This window comes from Phaenicophaeus curvirostris, chromosome 2 (genome assembly GCF_032191515.1).
Source record: "Phaenicophaeus curvirostris isolate KB17595 chromosome 2, BPBGC_Pcur_1.0, whole genome shotgun sequence".
In the NCBI taxonomy this organism is placed as follows: domain Eukaryota; kingdom Metazoa; phylum Chordata; class Aves; order Cuculiformes; family Cuculidae; genus Phaenicophaeus; species Phaenicophaeus curvirostris.
The window spans coordinates 31,817,197-31,827,947 of record NC_091393.1 but is presented as its reverse complement, the minus strand read 5'-3'; the positions used below and the strand labels follow the sequence as shown (position 1 = coordinate 31,827,947).

Sequence of the window (10,751 nt, the reverse complement as noted above, 5' to 3'; positions counted from 1 at the left end):
AAATTCAGGATTTCCAGTGTTTAGACTAATCAAACATTGTAAGGATAAGTGGCCTAGAAACATTATAACCAGTTCCACATAATTGTTTACTAAATCCAAGATACACTTTTTATGATTGCTGTAAACTGTGTAATTTCTTTTAGCAATGGATGTCTTCTTGGGAGCATGTTTTTTAGCATCTCCAGCTGTACAAATATAGACATAGGCACACACATGCATGAGCACCTGACTTCTTTTATGTAAGTGGAATACCTGCCACAATGGCACAGATGAAAGCAGTTCAGTGATATCAAGCAAAGAATGCTGTTACATGCTTTGCAAGACAGAAGATAGAAAAAAAAAAACATTTGAGAAGACAGAAGTCAGAAATAAATAACCTGAGTGCTAAGTTATCCAGCTGGAAGCCTCTTAAGAGTCCAGTTGCATTTGTCTTCAGGCACCCAGACACTCCAGGGTGTACATTGGTTTTTTTTCCCCCTGCAACTTGGTTTTGTTCTAAAATTATTTAACATTGCTCATTCTTTTCCCTCTCTCTCTGCATAGCTCAGTCTTTAGCGTCATTTTACAATAGTGCTTTTGGATTAAGAACCCCACTGCTCAAGAACACATGAGGCTGAGTAAGTAAGTGTGGAAGAGCACAAAAAGCACACACTACTGTACAGACGTGGTTTGGGAAGCAGTAAGTGTGCAGCAACGGACAAGCCAGGAAAGCATACAGAGGGCTGAAAGCCAGGGAAACCCAGCCGAGGAAAGACCAAGGTCCTCACGCAGGGGTAGAGACATCACCAGGAGCTGCCCCTGATACAAGAAGTAGTAACTATTGCAAAATTAGCATACCTTTAAGCTAAAGCAGTTAGTTTTCATCTAAGTAATTTTATTTTTTTAAAGTTAGACAGAATGTCCCTCTGATTGTGTTATCTTTCAAGCGGTGTTTTTCCAGATGCTGTTCATTCTTTGAAGACCATAAAATCTTGTGTGAAGTGATCTGTGCTGAACAGATGTGTCTTCTGTAATAATTTCTGTTTGCCCATCTCAAAGGCAAGATTAGACAGAGCTGAAACCAGCATCAGAAGAGTGTTGGTTTAGAAGAGTTTTGACTGTTGTGAAGTTCACAGTAACATGAAAATTAGACCTTACAAAATAATACAGTATGACCAAGATTTCTGGGAAAATTTATACACATGCATATAAGTGCGAAATATATCCTTTCCCAGCTCTTGTCTCACTGCACACGATGGATGGAGATCACTTCCTTGTGTTGCCCAGTCCTGATAAAAGATGCTTCTTTCTAAAACTCCAAAATGAGACTTCAGAGAGTTGATTTGCTGGCACTTTCGCTATGACCCCCATGGGTGTCTTTGACCACGCAGAGAACAGTTGGGGAGAGCTCAGCGGCCGCACTACCTCAGCGGGGCGCGTTTTTTCACGCTGAGCAGGCAGAGGGAGGGGACGAGGGCGAGGGCAGGGGCAGTGGCCGGGATAGGGGCTGGAGCTGGGGGCCGGGGCCGGGTCTGGGCCAGGGGCCGGGGCGCCGAGGACCCCGTCCAGGCGCTCGCGGACCGCCGGGCACCGCCTCCCTCCGCCCGCTCGCTTTACGGCGGTGTCGCGCCGCGCCGGCTCTTCGCGGCAGCGGAACCGGCAGGCCGGAAGGCAGGTGCGCGGCGGGGATGGCGCGGGACGGGGGTCCGGGCGGCGGCCGCGGCTCTCGAGGCTCCGGCCCCGGCGCTCACGGGGCTCTCGGGGCTCCGGACCCGGTGTTCTCGGGGCTCCCCGCGCTCCAGCCTCGGCCGCGGCGCTCTCGGGGCTCTTGGGAACCCCGGGGAGGCGGCGGGGCCCGGCGGTGCGTGCGCCTGCCTTGGCCCCGGGGCGCGGCTCGGCGGGCGGTACCGGGGCGCTAATAAACGCCGGGGCCTGTTCTCGCTCTGTTTGTTGTCGTGGCCTCGGTGTGTGTTTATTGAAAAAGGGGTAATGGGAGTGTTGTCAAGTGGGAAAGAGGCACACGTGTTGAACGGGCCTGAATAGTTTCAGTACTTACTCCTGGTGTTAATAAATGTATAGGAGAATGAAAAACTGGCATGCGATCATGTAGAGCGTTCTTTCCTTTTGAGCACTACTTGGTTTGTTTTGATTGGTAGTGGTAAAGCGACAGCTTTGCTTGTAAAATGCGTGGTGATCTCTAGTGTCTTCAGGCTTACTTTTTAGGTGCTTTGGAGGAGTGTATTGTGTTGGAATTAAAAAAAATATATTCAAAAACTTTTATGAGTTCTGCAGTTAGATTTATTGTCTTAATAGACTAATGTTTGTGCAGACCGTTTTCAATCTTCAGGCTTTTTAAAGAATTAATTGTGAACTACCTCTGTTGAAATGGAACCCTTAATCTTCAGGAAGAACATTTAGAGTTGGAAAATCTTATTTTTAAAGAGTTAATAGAAAATTCATTCTTGATAGAGCATCAGTGTGTATTTTTGCAGGTTCTTGTTAAACTAAAACTTCTTCTCTAAAAATAAATTATGCTTTATAAACACTGAACTCAGCTCAGGCTGGTCCATGTTCTGTGTTTCTTTCCTTTCCTCTTAGATAGTCATAGGAGCTGCTGTTGGGATGGAGAGGTGGTTGAGGGAAGGAAAAACACGCATCGTCTTTAAACATAAAGTTTAACTGGCCGCTGTTAAATGTGTGATTATTTTTAACTCATATTAGTGGTTTGAGTATTGAACAGGCTTCCCCCTACATGCCCTTAATAAATTTTCCTCAAATTGTTTTTAGTAACAATTTTTGAAGTTGTCTTTGAACACTTTGTAGCATATGCATTTATTTTAAATAAAATTATTATTTAATGTTTAGAGAAATAAGAAAAAAACAAAATCTACACTTGAGTTTGTCCAAGCTTATCTAATTAAAAGCAGTTTAACAAATGTATAGTTGGAAGTTTGTTAGAAATCTGATAGCTGATGTTTAAACTGAGAAAAGAAGGAAAAAACGGCTGAACCCACAAACAGATGTAGATACACGAGGCTTCTAAATCCAAAATTGTAATCCTCGGAATGTCAGTTGTCATCTCACCCTGTAGCTGTTTTCAAGTAAAATGTTTTATCTAGTGTCACTCTCCCATAGCAGCCAGTAGCAGGTGCTTATGAAACGTGCCGAGAAGAAGAATTGGAAAAGAAGTGCAGTGATGCTTTTGCTTTCCTATTACATTTCAGTAGTGATTTAAATAACTGATGATCTGCCTCTAAGCTGTTGAATTTAGTAGTTACTGAGATACCCGATTTCCATTAATTCATCAAATTCTTTTTGAGTATGCTTGGACTTCTAGTCTTTTTGACATCCCGTGGCAATGGATTTTCAGATTCAATTATGTTGTAAATAGGAAAGGCATTCAGGTTGTTATTGCTTTCGCCCTAATATTCAGTTTTATCATATATGTCCTTATTCTTACGTTATGAGCAACAGTAGTCATTCTGTATCTACCCATTATTTACCCATTGTTCTTGCTTTATAAACACCTCGTCCTATCATATAAATGAGCAATTTCATGTTTATTGCAAGTGCAATCCCTATGTGGACCTACAGGCAGGGCACTCTTATGCTTATCTCTCTCTGAGGAATTTGGTTGCCTCTGTTTGCACAAAGAAATGTGAGTATATTCTTGTCTTGGTTTTAGGAGTTAGCTTTCACCATAGCCATAAGTGCTTTAGGTTTGTACTTAAAACAGTATTGGTAACACACCAATGTTTTGGTTGTTGCTGAGCAGTTCTTGTATAGCATCAAGGCTTTTTCCCCACCCTGCCTGCCCAGCAAGTAGGCAGGGATGGGCAAGAGCTTACATGGGGATGCAGCTGGGACAGCTGTTCTGATTTGGCCAGAGGAGTGTTCCCTACTGTGTGCTGTCGTACTCAGAAATAAAAACTGAGGTAGAAGAAGAAGGAATTTTTTTGCTTCCACGTTGTCTGTGGTTTGGAGATTGTTTGGGCATTGGTCAGCCTGTGGAATGTGGTGAGCAATTTTCTTTCCTTTAATAGTGTTGGGTTTGGGGTTTTTTTGTAATTTTCCTTTCCTTCTTCTATACAACTCTATATCTCAACCCATAAGGTTTCTTACTTTTGTTCTTCCTATTTTCTCTCTTGTCCTGCTAGGTTGGGGGTTTAGCAAGAGGCTGTGTGGCTGCTTGCCTGCTGGATGTGGTAACTGATCGATCATAACACTTTGTGCAGACACCTAAAGCCACTTTCTGGTTCTATGGTCACTGCGCTCACTGAATTAACCAACAATGTTAAATGTCCTGATGCCCTCTGTTCATTGAGGTTATTCTAGTTACTTGGTATGGAATATTCTGCTTGAAGGTATATGCAAATTGGTGTAGTTTGCTGAAAATCCATTAGGCTAGGGAGAAACCAGGAAAGACTTAACTAGGTCACAGTGACTATGGTGGACTGCTTGGGCTTTTACCAGTTTGTCCTTGCTGATAGGGCAGTTGGTGTTTTATTTGTTTTATGCGGTACATTAATGTGTGGACTAGAGTGTGGTTGCAGGCCTCTAGCTGAACACATCTCTGAGATGCAAATTGAAAGTCATATTCTTTTTTTGGCTTGTTAAATTTTGTTGATGCTAGAGAAGAATATCTTTAATAGGAAGGTGGAGAATTTTTTGACTACGTTGTATTGTAAGCAAATAAAAGTTGCTAACTATCCCTTTCTATTGTGTGCTGAGTTAAGGATCATAGTTTAGGGATGTGGATTATGCGTCTTCCTGGATTTTTCCGTTTGTTTTATGGCATGTATTTACTCTGAGGCATCTGTAACTCTTGTTTGCCCAAAGGTATGTTTGGAGGTTGACCTGAAGTATAAACTGAATCTGATATTACTGTCCCGGATCATAATTACAGCTGCTCATAGAATATGAATAGATAATCGTGGAATGATGAGTTAGTGATTGAAGCATTTATTGGATAATTTATGGAATAAATTTCAGTTTTCCAGTTGTAAATGAAATTGACGAAATTGTGAGAATAACTAGATGAGTTTGTACGGTAGTGACTTACTTGCCTGTGTTCAAATATTTCTTAAAACCAAAACATTTACATCTCTATCAACCATTCCTTTCTTTGAAACCGGTGAAAACTGCTGAACTTATTTGTTTAGTGAGTCTGTATTTGGAAACTGGATTCTGATTCATTTATTCAAGAAATGTGAAGGCATTATCCCTATTTGCTGGTCTAAAGGGGAACGATTTGTCCTATCCTTGAAAGATTAAGGAAGAGTAAACTGGGTCTCTGAAACTTTTCTCTTCCATTTCTGTCAAGAAACTTATTATTTGTGGTGAGTGGACCCTGACTAGCCCCCAACCACCACCCAGCCTCTCAGAATCACAGAATTACTAGGTTGGAAAAGACCCACAGGATTATTGAGTCCAACCATTCCTATCAAACACTAAGCCATGCCTAAGCACCTTATTCACCCTTCTTTTAAATACCTCCAGGGAAGGTGACTCAACCACCTTCCTGGGCAGCCTGTTCCAGTGCCCAATGAACTTTTCTGTGAAAAATTTTTTTCTGAGGTCCAGCCTGAACCTCCCGCAGCAGACCTTGAGGCCATTCCCTCTTGTCCTGTCCCCTGTCATTTGAGAAAAGAGGCCAGCTCCCTCCTCTCTACAGCCTCCTTTCAAGTAGTTGTAGAGAGCAATAAGGTCTCCCCTCAGCCTCCTCTTCTCAAGCCTTAACAACCCCAGTTCTCTCAGCCGCTCCTCCAAAGACTTGTTCTCCAGCCTCTTCACCAGCTTTATTGCTCTTCTCTGGACTCTCTCCAGAGCCTCAACATCCTTCTTGTGGTTAGAAGCCCAGAACTGAACACATCATTTGAGAAGTGATCTCACCAGCACCGAGTACAGAAGGAGAATAACCTCCCTGGACCTGCTGGCCACATGATTTCTGATACAAGCCAAGGTGCCATTGGCCTTCTTGGCCACCTGGGCACACTGCTGGCTCACGTTCAGTCACTGTCAACCAACACCCTCAGGTCCCTCTCCTCCAGGCAGCTTTCCAGCCAGGCTTCTCCTAGTCTGTAGCACTGTATAGGGTTGTTGTGCCCCAAGTGCAGGACCCGGCATTTGGCCTTGTTAAACCTCATGCCATTGGACTCTGCCCAGTGGTCCAGCCTGTTCAGATCCCTTTGCAGAGCCTCCCTACCCTCCAGCAGATCAACACTTCCACCCAGCTTAGTGTCATCTGCAAACTTGCTAAGGGTGCACTCAATGCCTTCATCCAGGTCATTGATAAAGACATTGAACAGGGCTGGACCCAGCACTGAGCCCTGGGGAACCCCATTTGTAACTGGCCTCCAGCTGGATTTCACACCATTTCCCACCACTCTCTGGGCCCGGCCATCCAACCAGTTTTCCACCCAGGAGAGTGTGCGCCTGTCCAGTCCAGTTCTTTTCTGCTGCAAGACACAAAGAGAACAGGAGACATGCAACAGTTGCTTGGAACGATAAACGTGATGATCTTGGATGTGTGTCCCCTTGCTTCTCTTTCCCCTGAGTTATTATGGAGCATGACATCATATATTGTAGAGCTGAGTTGCCTCTGAAGCATGAATGTAAGAAAGATGCCACACCAATGATAAAATGATATAATCAAACATTTTTGTTTATAGGTAATCTTTAAAAATTGATTCTATAAATCTGAAGAGTTTATGTATCTGTCATGCTAAATACTCATGGTTTAACCTCAGATGGCAATGAAGCACCCCGCAACTGCTTGTTTACCCACCCCCCCCACCCCCCCCGAAAGTGGGATGGGGAGGAGAATGTGAAAAAATAAAAAGTACTACTTAGGGATTGACATAAAGACTGTTTAATAGATCAGAAAACGGGATAGAGAATAGTAATAATAGACTATACTAACAAATGATGCACAATGCAACTGCTTACTACCCAATGACTGATCCTCAGCCTCTCTCCAAGAAGCAGTGATCGTGGTCCCTCAGTCAAGTCCCCCCAGCTTACATACTGAGCATGACATTATGCTGTATGGAATATCCCTTTGGCTAGCTTGGATCAGCTGTCCTGGCTATGTTTCCTCCCACCTTGTTGTGCACCTCCCTGCTGGCAGAGCATGGGAAGCTGTAAAGTCCTTGACTTAGTGTCCCAGTTTAGCCCAGGCTCAGGCTATTTTGGCAGCTAAAACTGAGCTGTTTGGCTTCCACTATCTGAAAAAAAAATGCAGTTAACTTTCAGAAAAGGAAGCTACTTAGGTGAGACTTAAGTAAAATCAGAAAACTGATTCAACTCTATCTGAAACCAGAACACTTAGCATAAGCGCTGCTTAGCACCCTGATATTTTTAGTTGTTGATAGCAACGTTATTCTTATGCTAAGTCCAAAACAGCACTATACCTTCTGCTAGGAAGAAAATTAACTGAAACCAGAACACTTGTTCAAAGGCTTTTAATTTTTAAATAGGAGAATCTGTACTAATATGTGTGTATTTCTTAGCTTACAGTACAATTTTTACACAATGCCTTTTAAAGAATTTTACATATGTTCTAACAATGTGGCATTGTTGCATTACATTACAAAAGTGTAACCATTTAAAAAATAGCACAGCTGGAAAAAAAATCCTTCTTTAACCTCTTCATATTACTAGAGACGCAGTGGACCTCTTTTCATCATATCAGCTAAGAATAGTAATGTTATGCCTCAGTTTTTGTTCCCCTCATTTCTCATGGAACAAGCACAGATTTCTAATGCTTACAAGCTTTGTGTTCTGTTGGTTAGAGGTTTCCTCACTCTGGGAAACTATACAGGTGTCTTTCTCAAAGTGTCCTCTTGCATGTATTGCCAACACTGTAGGCAGTCAGCCCAGGAAGGGTAGGCAGCAGCTGTTAGTTTTGGTTTTAGTTTGCATACATTGTAACATTACAGGAATGTAGCACTACTTTCCGGGGTTTTTCAAAGTTCTAATTCAAACTGCAGGAGTAATAAATTATCAATTAGGAGGTTGCCATTTTCTGTAATCAAGTAGCTGATGTGCTCTTTGATGTGTCTGCATAGCTGTGAATTCTGAATCAGAGATGACAAGAGATTCTGTTTCTAATAACATTATTTTATGGGAATCTATGTCTATTCAATAGTTCAATGTTGCTTAAATGTATTTTTAATTAATCTTATTTTCCTTACTAGAAGGGCCTACTTTGAAAGAAGTATGCAGGTTTTCAGGCTGGAGGGGTGTAATTAGTGTTCCTTGCATTTTTTTTCATAAATTTTTAGCCTGAAATTTTGGCTTTATTTCTTCCTACATCCTACCAACGTTGAAGAACAGATTAGAGTCATTTATAGAGTAGCCCTGAAGAGAGCAACTTGGAGGTGCTGATGGGTGAGAAGCTTGACATGAGCCAGCAATGTGCACTTGTAGCCCAGAAAGCCAACTATACCCTGGGCTGCGTCGAAAGAAGTGTGACCAGCACAGTGAGGGAGGCGATTCTCCCCTTTTACTCTGCTCTTGTGTGACCCCAACCTGGAGTACTGTGTTCAGTTCTAGAGACCTCAGCACAGGAAAGACATGGATCTGTTAGAGCTAGTCCAGGGGAAGGTCATGAAGATGATAGAATCGTAGAATCGCTTGGTTGGAAAAGACGTTTGAGATCATCAAGCCCAACCCAACCGTACCTGTCCACTACTAAATCATATTCCTAAGCACTTCATTTGCCTGTCTTTTAAATACCTCCAGGGATGGTGATTCAACCACCTCCCCAGGCAGCCTCTGCCAGTGCCCAATAACCCTTTCAGTGAAGAAATTTTTCCTAATCTCCAATCTGAACCTCCCCTCTTGCAGCTTGAAGCCATTCCTTCTCATGCTTTAGCCTGTTGCCTGGGAGAAGAGACTGACACCCCCCTCACTACAACCTCCTTTCAAGTAGTTGTAGATGGTTATAACATCTCCCCTCAGCCTCCTTTTCTGTAGGCTAAACAACCCCTTCACCAGCTTCGTCGCTCTTCTCTGGACACGCTCCAGGACCTCAATGTCTTTCTTTTAGTGAGGGGTCCAAAACTGAACACAGTATTTGAGGTGTGACCTCACCATTTCTGAGTACAGGGGCACTATCACTTTCCTGAACCTGCTGGCCATGCTGTTTCTGATACAAGCATAGATGCTATTGGCCTCCTTAGCCACCTGGGCACACTGCTGGCTCACGTTCAGTCAGCTATCAACCAACACATCCAAGTCCTTCTCTCCAAGTCTGTAGTGCTGGCGGGAGTTGTTGTGTCCCAAGTGCAGAACTCTGCACTTGGCCTTGTTAAACCTCATCCTGTTGGCCTCAGCCCATCAATCCAGCCTGTCTAGTTCCCTATGTAAAGCCTCCCTACCCTCAAGCTCATTGACACTTCCTCCCAGCTTAGAGTCCCCTTCCCCCTTCACATCTAGTTTAAAGCTCTAATAATGAGCCTTGCTAGCTTATTGGTATCTTTTCCTCCCCCTATGGACAAGTATACCCCATCCTTGGACAACAAGTATGGTGATGTGCAGGCTAACTCATGATCAAAGAACCCAAAGTTTTGCTCCTCACACCAAGTTTGGAGCCAGGTATGTATTTCTTGGATCTTCCTAGTCCTTCCCTCATCATTCCCTGTAGTTGGAATGACAGATGAGATCACTACCTGTGCACCCATTCCCTTCACTATAGTCCCAAGGCCATGAAGTCCCTTTTAATTGCCCTTGGATTTCTTGTTGGCATTTTGTTACTGCTTACTTTGAAAATCAATAGGGGATAATCATCTGTGGGCCTGACTAGAATTGAAAGTTTTCTTTCTCCATCTCTAACGAAGGCCCCAGATAGGCAGCAGACTTCCCTGTGTAGTGGGTCTGGTCTGCAGATTGGGCCTTCTGTCATAGAGGGAGTCCTCTATGACAATAACCTGTCTCTTCTGCTTAACAGAAACTGTTTTGATGGATGGCTTAGGGTGTTTTAGCCTAGGGAACATTGCTAGGCTGTGAAGACCCATCATCCTCATTGAGGTTTGTTTCCATTTGCAGAGCTTCGTATCTGTTGTGTGACGGAACCCGGTAGGCTGAGGTCGACACAGGGGAGATGCCTGCTACACTGGGCATGAACCTGCTGCCATTCCCCTCCATCTCCTACATATCTCTCTTCAGCTGAATGGAGAGAGGATGGAGAGTGCTCCATCACGTGAAGCATGCCTGCCTGTTGGGTCTGGGACAGTGAGCATAAGGTGTTGTTCCAGTGGTCAATTTCCCTCTCACACTCCCTAATGGATGGCCCTCAGCCTGCTCAGCTCCTCCCTGAGCTCTGTCACCAAGTGGAGGATTTCCTCCACCCGAGCACAACTCCCACAAGTAAATTCCCCACTGGTGTCCGATACCAGTGCAAGAGGGGGGCACACCCTGCAGCCCGGCATCTGGGTGGCAGCGTGCACCCACTGGGGCTCTGTCTGGGAGGCTACATCACTCACGGCTGGTACAGAGCTTGGAGCAGTCTTAATTTTCTGCCCAGTGGATGCTATGGATCTCTGGTCCTTCTGGCTGAGCTGTAGCAACCTCCCTGCACAAACTGCTGTGCAAATTGCTTCACTCTGCTTTTCTGATGTGTCCTGATCCTGTTTGCAGCGCTTCAGTCGCTGCATTCTCTAGAGGCTGTTTAAACGTTCTGCAGCTGCTTCTGGAACCACCCCCTGCCGAGTCAGGAGCTGCCCACCCCTTTCTCTGGGAATCGCCTTTTAGCCTGGATCTAGTACTCA

General features: G+C 44.2%; 1 protein-coding gene across 1 annotated transcript in view; it reads left to right on the top strand.

The window, feature by feature from the left end:
- The first annotated feature begins 1,605 nt into the window (after window positions 1-1,605).
- LOC138717797 (activating signal cointegrator 1 complex subunit 3) overlaps window positions 1,606-10,751 on the top strand; it is a 277,866-nt gene continuing 268,720 nt past the window's right edge. Inside the window, exon 1 of the mRNA XM_069851636.1 lies at window positions 1,606-1,654. The gene's annotated coding sequence lies outside the window, so the exon portion shown is untranslated. The remainder of the gene's footprint in view (window positions 1,655-10,751) is intronic.